We start from the raw sequence: 19,014 nt of genomic DNA, 5'->3' as shown, positions 1-19,014 counted from the left end.
GATTCTTTGGTTTGGCTCTAATTTCTCAAAACCGACGTGTCTCTTAGTCACCACCAGAGGGATCCTATATAATGTGAAGGAGATTATAATCCACATGGAGGGATCACAGCGCAGACAGTGTGCGGGGCCCGGGGCCCTGGGTCTCTCCCTGGACAATGAGAAGGGGGAGCCCAGGAGGAGCCTTGAGGGAGAAGCTTCAGAGAGGAGCTCCCCAAAGAGGGCAGAGCTGAGCTGAGGACCCGAGGGATCTGAGGGTCAGGCTTTCTCTTCACCTGGAAACAAACAAAACAACCAGACAAATAAAAGAAATCCTCTTCAAGAGAAAGAAAGCAATCTTTGTAAGTCTGTGGAAGTGGACTTGTTTCTGAACCCGTGTTCAGAAGCTGAAGTTCAACTACATTAGGACTTCATTTTAAGGGCTAAAGTCATTACTGTTTTTAAAATAGGTTTGCACAACTGCATAAAAGAAGAGGGAATCAGGAGGGTTCTGTATAGTTTGCTAGGCCTACTGTGTTTTGGTTTATTTAGATAATGCTGCAGTTGGTAGAAATGATCAACATTTAAAGTGTTAACAGTCTGTGAGTACATTGGATGTAAGAGAATGAACATTTTATAAAAATTTCAAAAAATTTTAAAAAGAGAGAAATGTATTGTCTCCCCTTCTGGAGGCGAGCGGTCCACCATCCCATCGAGGTGTTAGCAGGCCCTGCTCCCCCCCGAAGGCCCTGGGGAAGATCTTCCTTCCCCTCAGCTTCTGGGGCTGCCGGCAGTCCTTGGATTCCTGTGGCTTAGAGCTTCATGGCTTTTTATTGTCTTCTTTTCCTACATCTGTGGGCACCATCCTGCCCCTGTATTTGTACTTTTCCAGTTTCTGACTCCGCCTTTCCGTGGCCTCTGTGGGTGTCTGTGTGTCCCCAAGTCGCCCTCTTTATGAGGCATCAGTCATTGGATTCAGGGCCCACCCAATGGAGTATGGCCTCCTCTTAGCTAATTCTATCTCCAAAGACCCTAAATTCTGATGTTTCGGGTAAACACAAAGTTTTGGAGGACACTGCTCAATGCAGTATATATTCCTTAACTATATTTTTTAAAAGAACTTTTCAACTTTCGTTTCTAAACACAAAGCAAGGCTGATATTCTTCTAATATGATTTCCAGGTCATGGATGAAATCTTTTATCATCACCTGGAAAATGGTACTTCTCTGACCCCTTTGATTCCCTTCTGATTTTTAAAATCCAGTTTCGCAATCAGAATGGCTCCCCTCTAATCTGCTGTGAGGTTGTGTCAGAGTGTTAATAGTTGCCTCGGGGTGGGAGTGGGGGGTGTGTGTGTGTGTGTGTGTGTGCGCGCACGCGCGCGCAAGCATGCATGCATGCGTGCATGCATGAGTTGGGCAGAGCACCAGAAGACAGCATTTCTATCCATAGTCCCTAGATAGTAGCTAATTTTATTGCCCTCAACTGTCAGGTTTCAGAGGTTATCCTGGAGCTTATTGGGCCAAATCAGTGTAGTGAAAGCCCAGGCGATCCTGGTTTATACCTGTTCTTCATATCTGCTTGGCTGCGCTAATGGCCAACTGAAGGTCCAGATCAGCTCAGCAGAAAGCTGAACACTCAGGCGCGTCGGGCAAATTGGCAAACAAGTGTCAACCGAATAGGAGGTGGGAGAAGAACGGCAAGAGGGGCCCTCCATAGGGGGAATGGTTGGCCCGGCGGCAGTTCATGATCAGCAGAGGAGGTGATGAGGATGCCTGGCCCAGCCGGCTTCTCAGAGAAGCCCTGAGCTGCCAACCCTTCCAGTCACTTCCTATGCCAGAGCCCCCGCCACGTAGACTTCTAGCCTTGGCCTGAACTCAAGTATCATGGAACTCACCACCCAACCCCCTTTCACAGCCCACAGCTCTGTGACTCTAAGTGTGGGATAAAAACATCTGATCCCCGCAGATCACTGAGACTAAAGGTCACTTACTGACTTACTCTGTTCCTATGAAACACTGATCATAGGCAAATCAACAGAGACAGGAAGCAGAGGAGTGATTGTGGGGACTGGAGGGAAGGGGGCGATGGGGAGTGACTACTGAATGGGTACAGGGTCTCCGTCTGGGGTAATGAAAATGTCCTGGAACTAGATAGTGACAGTCATTGTACAACATTGTGGATGTACTAAATACCACTGAATTTTAAGCTAAATGATTAAAATGGTGAATGTTGTCTATTTCACCACAATTTAAAAAAAAAAACAAAAGCTGCTCCTTCTGATCTACCCAATGGTCCCATGAAAGCCAAACTAAAATGTGGTTCCTCTTCCGTGGGGACATCTTTTGAATGCCTTTTTTTCCTACATCTGTAGGCACCTATATCATGCCCTGTATGTCTATGTTTCCAGACTGATAACCCTTCACTTGTTCATCTTTGAAGTCTCTTATCCAGGGTAGATTCCCCTTTTCCATTGCTTTTATTGAAATCGGGCTGCTACTGGGGTGGCCTGTGCTGTGCAACTTGGCCATTAGAGGCTGGGGTGGGACAGTGACCTGCTCTAGCCTGGGACTGAGGATACCTGCGTGGCAGCCTGGGTCCTGACTCAACCACGGAGCCTCTCTAGGCTTCAGTTTCTTCATCTACAAAAGGAAAGACAAGAGGACCTCCAAAGTCCTTTCTAACTCTCTCACTTTATAACCAATTCCTAGCTCTGGACCTCATTCCAGTGTTTGCCACCCAAGAGTGAATTCCTGTTTAGTATTGATGTTGAACTACTAATTCCCCCTGATCTGAAAGTGACTAAGTCACTACCTCTTTCTCACTAAGAGTTAAGCTATATCTCTCCCGCACCACCCCGCCCCACATGTATGACATTGAATTTGGGGGGTCAAATGAAAGATTCACTGGGTTTCTGATGAAGTCCTATCCAATTAGCTATAATTTTTTATGTTAATTGCCATGTCTAACCTATGTATATTCCTCCTATTTCACTGTGACACAGAAATCTGGATGTGTCCTCAAGCAAGACCCTGACTCGAGTTTTGGATAGGAGAGAGTCAGACCAGAGCCAGTGACAGCCCAGTGGAGACTTCCTTCTGACGTTTTCTCTAGTCCCCAGAAGTTTGGCAATGGCCCTGTTTGTCTTCATTCTGTTTCCAGAACTGTCTGGACGGAGACTAGACAATGACCAGAGGAAAAGAGGTTTATGATTACCCGAGGGCCTTTCCTTTTCTTTATCTTGAGACGAGGAGTACCCTTGTATTTTTGCTGGTTTGCCTGTGATTTTGTTATTGTCATTGCTCTAATGATTTGGTTCATTAGAGGATTTCTCCAAGTTCCATAGTCATACCTGTCTGTGCCAGTTGGGGATATATTAGTATATCCATTCATCTGCAGTAACTCATTTGAGGCAGCAATGCCTGTGCTTAATGGGAGACAGGCAAGTGGGTAAAAGTAACATTGGATGGAAGTGCTACTGGCGATCTAGAAGCTCCACATGAAAGGTTTTGATGTGGCCATGGCTAGTCTAACTATAGCAGAATGGAGCACTGGGAAGAGCCTATGACTTGGAGGTCCAAGAGCTGGGTTCAGTTTACTCCATTTACCAGCTCTGTGGCCATGGCCAAGTTTTCTGACTCTCTGTTCCCTGGTTACCTTATTTGTAAAAGGGAACTCTTTTGAGGCTTATATGAGGCTTAACTGTGTACTGAGCATGGTATGTCGCATGGTACTCTTCAGATGTTAACTTCCCTCCCACACCTGTTTAGGAGAAATTAAGAATCATGTGAGATAACCTACATGAAAATGAATGTTATAAAATCTAGGGCATCAAATGTGTTATCCAGCAAGAGGAGTAGAGGGTAGTCATTTATTAAGCCTCTCTATAAGCTCTGATCCTTGTCTGACCCCCTTTGAAAGAAAGCAAGAAACATTTTTTTCCATAGGCAAGAATCTTTCCCCCGTCTCCCTCCCTCCCTCCCTCCCTCCCTTCTTCCTCTATACACCCCTCCCTCCCTTCTTGTCCTCTCCCCCACCCCCTTATCGTTGTGTCAAGGAGCAAAGGAGCAAAGAGGAGGCTGGAATCGGTGTGTGAAGGGTTGGGGTGGTGGGAGGGGTGAGGCATGTATGACATAAGTACAGTACAAGGAGAGTTAAAATTTCCTGGCCTCACTTTGTATCTCTATGTTTCATCTGCAAAATGAATTGCATTAAATCACCTTTCATATTCCTGCTGGAAATAGAAAAGTTGGGGTAAGAATCCTCTAAACAACTTGTCCAGTGCTTGACCGGCCTTCATCTCTCATCTTCCCAAGCTCTGAAAGGTTAAGTGCCTACAGAACATGAAACCACACGAAGGGGCTCTCTGTCTTTGATGCTCATGCCGATTCCCATTGCCCCAAGCCAGGCAGGAGAGGCCCTTTCCTCCACTAGAGACAGACTCAGTGCCTGGAAACAGCACAGAGAATGGCCGTCTTAGCTCCTTCCCTCCTTCCCACTTCAGTAGTAAGGAAATACCAGTCTTGAGAGAGCCCATCAACCTGGGAGGGAAAAGAGTACTTTTCCCAAATACTTAGAGGACAGCTGACCTTGGCAGTTCACTCTGGCCTTTCTAGGATGGGGCGCCTCCGGGATCACCTGCCTTTCCAGGTCCTAGAAAAGAGCGTCAGCAAAGGGAGCTCAATGGGACCAAGACGGCAGAGCCTTCTTCCTCCAGAAAACCCAGCCACGTGGGACTGGGAAACAGACAGTTATTGACTCCAACATGCTGCCGTGTAGGACACATGCGGCTCATTAAATACCTGCAGACGTGATCACCTCACAGCTGTCCCTGCTTGGATTTAAGCGTGAGGAAAAGCTGGGAGCCCCTCTATGGGTCCCATCATGTCCTTCCCTCCCCCAAAGAGTTCGAGACAAGGAAACAGCCTCGTGGATGGCAGCTTTGCACGATGTCTCTGAGCCCTGTCCTGCTCCAGGAAACAAAAGGTTCCATGAATAAAGCCAGGCTCTGAGGAATATGCACCTCTTGCCTGAGGGCAGGCCACCACTTACAAAAGCAGAAAATCTGTCCCAGCCCACAATCTGCAGTTCAGAATGTGCATGCGGGCCCTGGATCCTCAGATGTCCTGTGCCTCCTTTCATTTCTTTATTATTCTTTTAAAAAGTATTTTCTCTGGGATGTCCCTCGCCGGCAGACTCTGTCCAGAGCAGCCAATGAAAAGAAACTTGGGGAACAAAGCCCCGTGCTTTGTTGGGTCCCTTTGATCGCTTGAACAGGTCAAACACCTCTTTCCTTAGCAGAGTCTCCACGTAACTTTGCTAAGTGATGAGACAGAGATTCTCTTTAAAAGTCTGGTACCCTTCCACCTTTGTTCACATGCAAAGTGATTTCTGCAAAGAAGGCCCTGGGCACAGGCACACCTCGCTCTCTAATGAGGCTGATGGACTTGTTAATGCAGCAGGAGCCAGCATGGAGGGTCTCCTGTCAATGAGGCACTAGAGCTTGGCCAGAAGAGCAATGACACGGAAACAGAAACCTCGACTGGCCCCAGGCATGGCTCTGAATTTCTCATTCTTCCGTATAATTTCTGTCCCCACAACTTGGGAAAAATTGGTCTTGTCCCTGTCTATAAAATGGAGGGGCAACTTAGACTCTTGACTTTAATTCAAATAATTGGTGTGTTGAGCTTTCAATTTAATGAGTAGGCGGGAAGGATGTGTTTTGTTGGCTTTTACATGTAGCAGAATTATGAATACTGGGTTTCAGGGTTAAAGTTTATAATCATTCAATAATGTTCATACAGTGGATAGTACCATAGCACGTGTGAGCCAAGTGGCTGGGCTAGGCAAGGGCTGTCTCAGGGCAGGCACCCAACACGTGTTTTAAGCGGGGGGGCACCTAGTCGCATCGGTAAAACACATAACCATGTTATTAGTTCAAAATAGAAAGTATTAAACAAGGGCTGTAATTTCAGAAGAGAGACTCTTTTGAATCTATTCTCTTTTTTTCCTCTCTCAATTTCACTGTCTCTAATTCAGGCCACTGCCCCATCCATCCCTGGGATTGTATAACTTGACACACTAGTGACTTGACTATTTTTCTGGCCCTTACTGAGCACCTACTGTGTGCTGGGCAGTGGGATGTAGGAAACACCAGACAGCTGATGGGTTTGTATTTGGGTGGAGAGACAAAGAAACTCCAAAATAATGACCCATGGCACGCTGTGAGCTGAGACCTCCAACATCCGTGTTTGCAGGGGCCGGGCAGCAGCAATGAGTGAAGAGAAATGGGCCGAGGGTAAGAGGTAGAGTTGAAAGAAGATTCTTGAACACTGGAGTGGATCCTTTCTGTCCAAGCAGTGGTTACATGGGTGTAATTAATTATTGCCAAGGAGAGGGGACAAGGGCCACAGAACTTTTTGTGTAAAATATCTCGGTTTGTGAGCATTGATGATGATTGTAAGTCTTTTAAACACTGGCTAAGCCATACGGAGCATTCAGGAAGCCTGAGCTGCCTGGGGGGACTCCTGGCAAACTCCAGCAGGTGCTGTGGTGAATGTGAGAGAAGCAGTGACCGGCAGCCAGGAGTTCAGGGAAATGCTGTGGAAGAAGGAATGTCCCATATGGGTTTGGAAGGATGCCTGCAGGCAGGACCTGAGACTGTGTTCAGAGAAGGGTCAGGACTCTGGTAGTGAGAGCAGGGGTCAGGGACCAGCGTGGGACTTTTGGCCAGACAGGTGAGTGGAGGCCAGGTGCTCCAGTGACCTCACGCAGGTCACCTGCCCAACGGAAACCGCTCTGTACTCCTCTGTAAATTAGGATGGCGACACCTACCTACCAGAGTTGTTGGAAGGCACTGATGGGATCACGCCTAGAAAATGCCAGGTGTTGTACCTGGCAGCGATGCACTGGGTTTAATGTGTTGGTTCTTCCTACTGTTTATTACAAGTTTGGACTTTGTTCTGTTTACACTGTGGTATTAGTGAATGGCTGGGTGGTGTTTTTTTGTTTTGTTTTGTTTTTTTCTTTTTAAAATATTTTTCTAACTTATTTATGGAAAGTAAACATTTAGAAATGTACCAAGAAGAAAAAGGCAATCATCTATGTTCTGACCACCCGGGATTAACCATGTTAACATCTCAGCAGATTTGCATTTGCATCAGTCTTTTTCCAAAAAATAATTCTGATTTTATTAAAAATTATAATATAGCCATCATAAAATATCACTAAAGGGTAATAAAGTTCAAAAAAATGAAAGCCAAACTCTTACATCCTTACCAAAATTATGATAAGTGTGAATCATTTAATTCAGCTTTACATGCATGATAGGTCAAAGGATGGATGCTTAGGGTTATGGGGTTGCTGTGAGGATTAAATAAGATACTACAGTCAATGAGGTACTACATGGGGGTTGCTGAGAGTAGTAAGTAAACATATACATAGGGCGGGGTCTGGCACATAAGCCTTGGTTAGTGTTAGATCATAGGAGGTAGCAGCAGGCTACAAATGAGCAGTGCAATTGTGTTAATCCTATCCTTTCCATATAGCATTTAGTGGAAGTCTAGTATCCAAGTTGGACCCCAGCCTTCAGGGTGTTCTCTTCATCCCCGGTTTGCAAAGAAATATTCAACACTTCTTTGTGGTGACCTAGGAAGGGGGTGATGATCTTGAGACTTGACTCAGATCTGCCATTTAAGACTGTGTGATACTAAGTGGGTCACTCTGAGCCTCGGGGTTCTCAGTCCTGCCCACCTGCCTCCCAGGATCCTTGGGAATTTCATGAGCTGACTCACAGAGGGCCTCTGGAGCAGAGGATGTCACCAAATGCTAATCCCTTTCCTTCCCCCTCTCTCTCCTCCCCTCTCTTCCCTACCCTACCCCTCCACTCCTTTCCTATTAAAACTCAGCAACTGAAATGCTCAGAAGTGCTCACAAAGCCTTAGTTACATTTTAGACTCTCCCTCTCTTCCTGATCTTCCTCTGATCCTGACCCTGGAGTTAATGAGCACTGATTGGACATCTGTGTTCATCAGTGGCCCAGGAAAGGGTACACGTGTTGGCTCTCTCTGGTTAACAGCCCAGCTGAAGGCAGGAAGGAAGCAAATTAGCTGTTAGAATGTGGTCCTTTGCACCTGAAATTCATTATAGATTTAAACCCATTTTGAAAATGCATCTCTAACTCCATGAACCAGAGGACAGCCTGGGCCACTTGGTGAGAAACCCATTTTACGTAGTGATTTAAAAAGAAAATCTGGGCTTCCGCAAGGCAAAGCTTTACGAAGGGTGCATCTTAGGGGCTGATTGTGGCATATTGATCCCTGCTGCCAGTGAGAAGCAGATGACCAAGTCCAGTGCACCCAGGACCAAAGCCAGATCATTGCTGAAGGTGCCAATGAGCCACAACCCAAGAATCGGGTTAGATTTTCCTGGAGAGGAACGTTGTGGTCATTCCAGATCTCCACTTGAATGCTGGAAGAGCCACGGTATCTAACTTTGAGGGGCTGAAGAACCTAAATCATGTCAGCTGTGGCCATTTGACCTTCAAATATGAAAGGGATTCTAACTACCACTTGCTCATGTCTGTTCAAGAGAATTTAGAAAGCAAATTTTGGAAGCACCGTGAAAACTATTCCTGTTGTGCCCACAGCAGAGTTCCAAGACAGGCTATGGGGGCTTCTGAGAAAGACAGGGTGCACTCTGGGGTAGCAGACACTTGGAGGGCTCACCAGGCAAACCCTGCCCACAGCCGGGAAGTATGACGGGAGTGGGCCTGAGGACAGCTGCCCACATCAATGCCATTGGGAAAGTCTTCAAGGTAAACAGTGAAGGGGGTGTGGTCTCCACATGGATGGGTTGCAGCTGACTTCTTCACTGTCTTCTTCCCCTTTTCATCTGCATTTCTACCACAAGTTTACATGCAACCACAGGTTTCTTTTCCTCATTAATGATTTAGATAATGGTCACCATTCTCAGAAAGTCAATCCAAATCAGCGCCGTAAGAAGAAAGAAATTAAGGTCAGGGAATCAGGTACAAAGCTGAAAGTAGATGCCAGAGAGCTATTGGGTGTGTGCCTTTAACTAAAAAGTCCTCCTATCTGGCTGCACCACCTTGCTGGGTGACTTGGGAAGAGTTGTGGCCGGCGAGAGCAGTCAGCTGTCTGTTGTCTCGCCTCTGGCCAAGTCTGATATGTGCTGTAACTTTAACACATTTAAGAAGCAGGTGTGTGGCATTTGCAGAAGGTAGTGTGGTCCTCAAGTGAGTTATTGGTATTTTATATCAGCAACATACTCAATTTCATAGATTGCAAACAAAAATAAAGGCCATTTCTCTTTATGAATTTTATTCTTTTAGAATTAAGTATTTCCTGCTGTAATAAAATGGCCTTTAATCCCTTAATTACCCTAACCTTGACTCAAGCAGTGAATGCCTATAACATAATGAATGAAAAAAAAAAAAACTAGCAATTTTATAACATAAGACAGTATCATTTATAGCTTATCAATAGGATGTTGTCAAGCAAAACAGAAAGTCCAATGGAGAATTAAGATATCTTCATACATATCATTGAATAGCAAGTGACTAGGCTATTTCTGTTAAGACTGTAGGAATTTACTAACCACAATTGTGACATGTAATCCACAGAATGCAGCAGCCTCCTCATCATGTTAGTTAATTATTCTTCTTTTGAAAAACCTATTATGTGGACTAATTGAACAATAATTCAAGTACAGTGTCCCAGGGAAAAAACACCACTTGGGCTCCCTCTTTGGAGTCTGGCTGGTGGCTCTGATCACTGCCAGTAACAGCCCAGCTCGCCCCGACTCTGTGAATAACTCCCATTCTGCGCAGCTTCCCCAACAGTGGCCTGGAGGCAGCCTGGGGTTGAGGGCTGTGTTTTCCAGGGCCTTTCGAACAGGAGTGTCCCAGTGAAGTGCTAGATACTTTATACATAAAAATGAGCCCCTTCCTTCCTCCCTCCCTTCTTTCCTTCCTTCCTTTTTTTCTTTTTCTTTAACAATAATAACCTTTCAGAAATGTCTAACTACTTTGTAACTGCATGACTTACCTGGCGATAAAAGCAATTATTAAAAGTCTATCTTGCCCTAACCGGTTTGGCCCAGTGGATAGAGCGTTGGCCTTCGGACTGAAGAGTCCCGGGTTCGATTCCGGTCAAGGGCATGTACCTTGGTTGTGGGCACATCCCCAGTAGGAGGTGTGCAGGAGGCAGCTGATCGATGTTTCTAACTCTCTATTCCTCTCTCTCTCTGTAAAAAATCAATAAAATATATTAAAATAAATAAAAGTCTATCTTTTCCAAAAAAATAAAAATAAAAATCTGGCACTGCCTAGTTGCTTGAGCTTTGCTAAAATTTGCTCTAGCTTCTCTTTACATAAAGCAGGTGACAAGCGAAGACTTTGCGTGTGATGATGATTGTTATGTTGTATGAAAGAGCTGCATTGAGTTCCAGAATGAGAACGAGAACGCTTCATTTTCCTCCACCTGCAAAGCCATTAAAATATGTGACATGTTTGCAGCTCCAGAACCAGTAATCGGCTTTCAGACTGAATGAGGGACGTGGTGTTATAATCCAGTGCTTTAGCATTTGCACTTGATAGTTTAATTTAAATAATACGGAGCACAGTTACGCTTCTTGGTAATTGTCAGAGTAACAGAAAAGAATGCATTGCCCAAGCTGTTTTTGTATAAACAATTTTGTATTCTTGGCTTTCACTTCCTTGTTATTAGCCTCTGCTGCCCTCGCTGAATAAACTAGAAAATGGTAGTAGCCTCTAATGTCACCAGTATTATGTCTCTCTTTGTTCCATTTTCCCTCTTCCCAGGGAAACAATATCTGAACAATCTCCAAATTTCCATGAGATTGTCAAAAGGCATGCAGTGAACCATTAAAAAAAATTCCCCCAAAGAGACTCTTTCTTGCAAGATGCCGTTATGTATTAGAGATCAATTTTCTGATAAGATTCTCTGTTCCAGAGAATATTTGGTAATTTTAGCAAAAGTAAGTCCTTGCCACAGGAATAGTGAATCTCAAGTTAATGCCCAATAATATCATAAAGTAAATGAAACAAATTGCTGAATGTCTCCCGCCATTCCCCTCCGAAGTCAGGCTTATTCAGGATTTTCTTTTATGGGACTTTCCAGCTATCAGCTGTCTCCACAGAATTTGTTTTCTTCAGGGCACAGTGTCCCAGTTGGTTTCCAAACCTTCATCATAAATCCTCAGGAACAACTTTACATTTTTGGTATTTCCATCTTTTCCCTTCTACTTCCCACGCACAAACAAAAACAAGAAAACCCCACACAGAATATACCCATCTGTTGGTGCCTGAAGACGATAGGCCTTGAGAATGGAGCTGCATGTATTTTACTATTAGTGATTTTGTTCTTACAACGTTTTTTTCTCCACTTTGCATGGCTTTATAACCTCGATCAGTATGACCTGCTTACGCCTTCTTAGGCACCAACTCTTGATCGGAAGTCAGGGAGGTGGAAGGAAGTTGTTTATTTTCACTGTCCCTCCTTGCTCCCAGACCTGCCTTGACCCCTGCAATGCCGGTTGCTTGTAAATGTTGCACACATCAGCCTATCGATAGATTCAAAGAATATGGCATTTTTCACCAGATGCTGTTTAAAACTGAGTTAAATAAAAAAAATATATTTCAGTGGATTTCCTAGTGTTTCTAATTCCACTGGGAATCTTCCCTGGGAAGGAAACATGCATCTCAGTAGCTCTGATTTATTTGGACGCAGCACACCTGCCCGTATGTGGCCTTGCAGAGAGCACACGAGTGTAATGAGGTGTTTCCATTCATATTTTAAGAGTGTCCTGGGAAACAAGGCCTTGAATCTGTGTGAATACCCGTTGAGAGATCTCTCTCTCCACTCACGAGAGCCCTTACTCTCTGTCAGGCACAGCACTAGATATTCTTCAGATGTTATCTCTTTCAAACATCCCAACAACCATGGACCCCATGAATCCCCTCTTTCCAGATACTAAAGCTGAGCGGACAGTTGAGCTCACGTGCTCATGGTCAGTGTTGAGAGCTGAGAAGCCGAGATTCACTGTAGGGTTTCCATTCCCAAAGCTGTGCTCTTGGCCCGCCCTCACATGCTCCAGCTCCACCTCTTCCTGTGAATTAGCAAATGTCGTGTCGACAGGTGTGTTGTTAGGTACACCCGTGACCTCGGCCTTTGATCAGTGTTGATCGTTTTTGAATCCTCATTAATCTGGTAGGTTTGATTATGAAAATAGTTGTCAGTGCTCAAGGAACAGTGATGCAGCTATGCACAGGGACTTGTGTATTTGAATAACTCACAGAATCATAGGATTCATGTGGTCAGAAGAGAGCCCTTTTTAAATCGTTTTCCCTCCCACTAGCTAGCTCTCTTGGTCAGAATGTACTTAAATCACACGACACTATCCTTGAGTCTACTTTAGTTCCTCTTCATCTTTACCTTTAGTGATTACGCTAATGAAATGAAGGTGATAAAACATCTCTGGGCAGTGTAGACATATCCCCTCTGTGGGTGGGATGTGTTTGAACTGTTTCAGATGTCCTAGCTACTGTGTGTGTGTGGAGGTGGTTGATAGAATCAACCAACCAGAGGACTTGAGTGAAAATTTTGATTGAGGGGTGGGAGTGGGGGTGAAGGTTATGGAATGTTTCCCAGCAGTGAGGCTCTGAGAGATGGACTTACAGTGTTCAAGAAGCAACCACCAAACACACATTGGCAGCCTTCCAGGGGATCTGAGCAGTGACCTAGGGAAGCCTAACACACGTGCTGCTCGGTGGTGGCAAATGATCAGGCTCTCCACAGGAACGGGCCTGAAAAATGCCTTGGAACACGGCTACTTTGTCATAGCAAGTGGAACAGTTTTCATTTGTTTTAATTCCACAATTAGTTCTGTTAATAAAAATGTCTATTTCAGCTATTTAAGACACCCACTAAAACGCTTTAATATTAATTTCATGGACAAATTCCAACAGAACTATATTAGTTTTTCCCCCATTAAGGTAACATTATGGACTTTTAATAGAGCTCTCAGCTATAATGGTTTTTATTGACCTAATTATTAAGTGAGTTAAAATCTGTCCCAATGCTTTCAAAATCATGTAATAGTGGTGTCAATGAGAACGTGATGGTGGTGGTTACTGAGAGGTGAAGAAGGAGAAATCCTACATACACCTCCAGGAAGGAAGACAATAATACTCCAAATACATTGAGTGCATTTGCCTTCGCTATTGAGGAAATTTGAAATACCAAAATGGTACTTTGTTGTGAGTCAGTTATACTGTTGTACACAGGAGATGTCTGTTATCTCTTCCTTGCCTGTCTTCTGTGCTTTTCTTTAGATGATTTCTAAAAATTATGTTAGAAATTTAACAGTGATGTGAAATATATGATAGAATCTTTGGAGAGGTTTCTCTAATTACTTTTTAGTACAAAAATAATATGGTCAATACCAATAGTGCAGAGGGCAGAGAGTACAATATCAAATCCTACTTTTTGGGAATATCACTGGTAAAAACTTGAGGAAGCTATGTGTAAATAATTGATTTTTACCTTCCAAATATTTGACATTTATTTGGCACAGACAGCAAATATGTGGCACATGCACCTCTAATCCCCTCTCCCAGTTCCAAGACAGACATCACTAAAGGATTGCCCTACCCTTTCTCATTGAGAGCAGTGCATTCTGGGGATCTCAGACCCGTGCTTCAGAAACTTCTAAGGAATTGCATTTGCTCATTAAAGAAATGCTGTGATAAAGGGATGAGCATTATCAATCCTATTTACCAAACACCCAAGACTCAATAGGGAGGGGACTAGATCAGGGCACCTGACAGGTGGGGAGTAAGTTAGAATGAGAGCACAGAGCCCCTGACTCCTGGCCTATTGATCGTTCTGTCAGCCTTCCATCCATTCACTCCACAAGTAGTTACTGAGCACTTCCTATGTCAGTGATGGCGAACCTATGAACTCATTTTTTTGGTTGATTTTTCTTTGTTAAATGGCATTTAAATATATAAAATAAATATCAAAAATATAAGTCTTTGTTTTACTATGGTTGCAAATATCAAAAAAATTTCTATATGTGACACAGCACCAGAGTTAATTTAGGGTTTTTCAAAATGCTGACACACCGAGCTCAAAAGGTTCGCCATCACTGTCCTATGTGCCAGGCACAGGGTAGTCAGCAGTGAGCAAGGAGGTCATGGTCTCTTCCCTCAAGGAACTTCCATTCTGGTGGGTGAGGCAGATAATAATCTAACAGGTAAATAAGATGATTAAGAAGTGGATACTATGGAGAAATGAATAGAGAGAGATGTGGTGCTTTAGGGGGTTGCAAGGAAGGTCTTTGTGAAGAGGGCCATTTGAGCCATGGCCCAGCAGAAGAAGGAGCCACTGAAAATCTGGGAACAGAGAGTCAAACAGGCAGAGGGAGAGGAGCAGGTGTGAAGGGCTGAGGATGGGAGGAGCCCCCTGTACTCAATGGAGACCTGAGAAGGGGTCTGGGAGGAAGGAGAGGGGTAGGTTGTGGTCATGCAGTTCCAATAGAGGGGTTTAGGTTTTACTCTCCTTTTATTGGACACCCATTTCAGTGCCTTAAGCAAGGAGTGACCTAACCCAGTATTTGTTGGGTGTAGAGTGGAGACACCACATCCTGCCTCCACGACAGTACCTGCCTAATCACATGACCTCAGAGCACTTTGGTGAGATAAAATGATATGTAAGTTTGCATTTTGTCCTAATGCAAACTGGAGTGAATCTGCAAACTGTACCTTGCTACAGGCGCACATGCCTGCCCTAAGGAGCTCAGGGATCATGCTTCCTGTCTCTTCCTCTCCCCTGTGGCCAGGGACTGGGACATTTACCAGGCCCAGGGGAAGGACCACACAGGGAAGCACACACAGAGGAGCTTCTGGTTGAGACAAAAGTGAAGAAAAGCTCTCCGCGTGCCACACCGACACCTGGACAATGCATGACTTCCTGAAAGGCGATGACATGTAAGCTTGTTTGAACCAGGAAAGAAGGCACATCTTGCGGCCGCCATTTCTAACTGAGGGTAGCTCTGTTCTGCTTGGTGGGGCATCTCTTTGACCTTAGTCAGAATAATAAGAGCTGTCATTTCATCCTATTGTTATCCATAATACTGGTGTTGGCTGAGTGAGTACCACGTGCAGACACTGTGCTCAGCGCTGTGCATGGTGTTCTCTCGCCCTGCAGAGGGAGTGACTGTTATTGTGCTGTTTGACAGGTGAGCAAACTTAGCCACAGAAAGAGTAACTCGTGCTTCCCCAAGTTCATCCAGTCAGCAAGAGTAGGAGGGTTAACTCCAGAGCCCTTGCCCTTAACCAAAACGGACCCTCAGGCCTATCGTCAAATGGAACAGTGTGCAGAAGCTTTGGGTTTGAGGCCTGTCTCAGTTCCTTCAGCTGTACAATAAGGGTAATGATGGCTCTGACCTCAGAGCATCTTGGTGAGATAAAATGATATGTAAGTAAAACCCATAGCAGAGTGCCTAGCACACGGCCAATTCTCTACCAGCCATGTCGCTTGGGCACTAGGCCTCCATGTCCTGACGTGGAAGAGATGGTTACCTTCTCCTAGGACTGGTGATGGGATTAAAGGTCAGGTGCGCAATGCTCTTAACACAGTGCCTGGAGATTTCCTAGGCGCTCCACAGTAGTGGTAGCTGCTCTGGCTGATCTCAGAACAGTCGTTGTCTTGGGTTTGTAACACATTGTGAATCAGAGTAACTGGGAAGTCTCTTCTCTCCCTTCACTTCTGCAGTAGGGATGAGGTCTGTCTTGGATAACATGAGTTCATCTGGGATCCGTTGTGGCAATGCCAAGGGGCTGGTACTGATTTTGATTCTGTCTGATGCTGTTTCAGAAGGAGCTGCGTGTGCCTTAATGGGAAAACTTAGTGATGACTTCTGAAGGGTCTGCTGGGTGATCGTTTAAATTCATTTCTGACAAGAATTTCAGAGAGCTTCAAGTCGTATAATATTTTTCTAAAAAATCACGTGTGATATTTATCTGGTAGAGCAGCTGGCATGCTGGGGTGTGTTATTTCCTGGTTAAAAAATATGAAGTCTCTGGCTGAGCTCATGCGAAACATCCTGCGCGTGTGGCAGGGAGGTGAGTGGATTCCCAAATTGTGTCTGATTTTAAAGCTCACTGGGGGCTTGGGTAATGTGGGACGCAGTCGGGAAGTATTAGGAGCTGTGTCTGGCCCACTCAGGATGTCGCGGGGGCCAGGCTTGGGCTGAGGGCACTGAGGAGTCTGCGTTGGAGTAACCGGCTTGCTCTCAAGCACTAGGAAATTTTCCCTCTTAAGTCATACTCCTATGAATGAGAAATAAGAAGAGAATGATTTCATCTTTGAAATGGGTCAGTAGGCAAGCACTGTACTCCATAGGTTTACATAGGTTTGAACCAATCCCTTCTTATGAAGCCTGTCCCCTAATTTGACCATGGTCATGAAGACCCTGCATGTCCTTACATTACTTGTGGCCATGTTGTGGAGGGAAATCTCACCGATCCTTACAATGACACTGCTTCCAGGAAGGCAGCGAGGATGTGGGGAGGGGCTGCTGAGCACTGGTCTGGAAGCCAGGAGGCTCGGTTTGCTCTGCCACTGGTCATGTGACCTTTGGCGAGGCGTGGCTCTCCTGGTCCCCTAGGATAAGGTGAGGGGCTCCCTCTGTTACTGTGTCAGCACCAGCCTTGCCCTTCCCCTCTGGGACCCACGCTTGAGCTGCACATCCACCCTGGCTCGGCATGAAGCCAGGGGCTGCTTCATTGTTTGGCTGGCACATCTTCTCCTTCGTTTTTCATGATCATCTGAAATAGACATTCTCACTCTGGAGTCCCCAGACAGACCCCGAAATGAGATGCAAAAGCTGGAGAGCAGGTGAATATTTATGGGGTCAGGGGGAAGCTTTATGATTTCCATTTATTCATCCAGTGACTGTTGAACACCTCTCCTCTGCCAGGCACCGAGCCAAGCGGGGAAATAAAATAGTCATCTGGGCCGATCTGGGCCCTGACCTCCCGGAGCCTCCATTATAGTCAGAAAGTTCCTAGAAACAAGCAGACAATCACAGTGCAGGAGAACGGAGATGTGGGGTCAGCGGGACTCACAGGGGCAGTAGGAACTGGAGGGAGGGGTTCCTCGCTCAGACGCCACTAGATTTTCAAGGGAGTTCATGCCCTAAACATAGAAACCTCTGAACCAAAGGAAGGGAGTTTGACATGCACGATGCTAGTGTGAGCAACATGTGGGGAATCGACAGGTGGACAGAGATTCCCTGTTGCAAAGTTTGGCTTAAAAACTCAAAACCAATATAATGTCATTTAATCATAGCTAATGCATATCGAGCTCTAATTATGTTCCAGATTCTTGCTAAATTTTAACATCAGTAATCTCATTTAATCTTCATGAAATGTCTGTGAGGAGCTGGGATAGTCCTGTTTTACACAGTGAGAGCACAGAGCTCATGAGCATTAAGTTATCGTTTAATGTCTTCTACCCGAAAAGTAGCAGACCTGGGATTTAAACCCAGGCCTGGGCGATTCTTAAGCTTCGCACTAGTCCAGGGTTTTGGATCACAGTGAGGGTGTACCTGGAACCCTCACCTCCAAACAGGCTGGGAAGTCTTGTTTTCTTGAATTGTGCTGCCAGACATGGGCAGGCTTCAGATGTAAAAACTGAGAAGTCGGCACCGTCTGTTCACCCCCCAGTGGGAGACATTCCCTTCCAGGCAGGTGTAGAGGGGCCCGGGTTTACCAGCTCCAGGTGAGATGGTGTCATGTACCCGGCTGTGGCCCAGAACCAGCCGTGGAGTTCAAGGAAGCAGAGCTCTGAGGGGCTTATTAACAATTTAGCAGTTCCAAGCATGTGGTCCTGTTAATCCCATTTGCTGCAGAAACACTGTCACAATGATTAAGACCCAGCCACTGTGGGGATGCGGGGATGTGAAATTCATTTGGTGCCTGCGAGGCTCCCACGGTCTAGTCTAAGCGGCTGCAAGATCCTCCTCCTCTGGCTGAGTGCCCTTCTCTTGCTCTTCAGTTGACCTTGACACCCCCAGATCCCGAGTGTCCGTAAGATTTCTTCCTCATTTTATGAGAGTTTGCTCCAAAAAATACAAAACTCCCCTTCCCCCAGAAATAGCTCCTGTTGATCATCTTACCCCCAAACACCTGGCCCTGTGGAAATGTCCTTGACTTAGGAGTGTGTCGGTTTATCATTTAACAAGCCTTTACCAGGGCCAGGCCTGCACGAGGCACAGGGCACAGGGAGGAGTCAGCCCACGCTCTCAGGATGCCATGGTTGACAGACAGTGGCTTAAGGGAATGAGGAGCTCCTTGGGCTGCAAGTGACAGGAAAGCTACTCACACTGCTTTCAGGGAGGTGGGAGAGTTTATCAGCTCCTGTAATTGGCGGGTGTAATGCTAGAGGGGACTCCAGCCTGGCCGCCTGGAGGGGTAGGCCTTGTCCAGGGGGTTTTGTATCTCCTCCTCCTCTCAGGCAGCCCCTCCCCCAGGGAGCTAATGTGACCACTGCAGCCCAGTCTCACATCTTACTTTCTTCTAATGGAGAAATGGTTTTTCCCAGCAATGCTTAACAATAAATCTGCACAGAAGGTTCGGACCCAACTTGAGTGACATGCCCGATGCTGAGCCAGTAACCATGCCCCAGGGATGGGGTGCTCAGGGTGACCAGATCTGGGTCCTGAGCCCATCCCTGCGGCCAGGTAGAAATGGAACCACCCCATCTTAAACACGAGGAGCAGAAGTGTTCCCTCGCAGAAAGTGGGGGCCCCTTAAACAGCAGATAGCAGAAGGACACCTGGGTGCATGAAACAGAGGGGTGGATCTACTGCGTTAATGGAGCCCAGAAAATGTCAGGGGGGAGCTCAGAGGTGCTTCCCAGAGGGGTTGGCATTCGAACACAATCCCAAAGGGTGAATGAACACTTGACAAGAGTACCAGAGGCTGACCTG

At 45.8% G+C, this 19,014-nt stretch overlaps 1 protein-coding gene and 1 pseudogene across 6 annotated transcripts in view; both read left to right on the top strand.

The window, feature by feature from the left end:
* FHIT (fragile histidine triad diadenosine triphosphatase) overlaps positions 1 to 19,014 on the top strand; it is a 1,340,207-nt gene that overhangs the window by 1,263,694 nt on the left and 57,499 nt on the right. The window lies entirely within an intron of this gene.
* LOC138992569 (glutamate dehydrogenase 1, mitochondrial-like) lies at positions 7,381 to 8,839 on the top strand (annotated as a pseudogene).

Source organism: Myotis yumanensis, unplaced genomic scaffold (genome assembly GCF_028538775.1).
Source record: "Myotis yumanensis isolate MYYU_CA2020_CCGP unplaced genomic scaffold, mMyoYum1.0.hap1 SCAF_14, whole genome shotgun sequence".
In the NCBI taxonomy this organism is placed as follows: domain Eukaryota; kingdom Metazoa; phylum Chordata; class Mammalia; order Chiroptera; family Vespertilionidae; genus Myotis; species Myotis yumanensis.
Note: the sequence above shows the minus strand (reverse complement) of the source record. Positions and strands in the feature narration are given on the sequence as shown.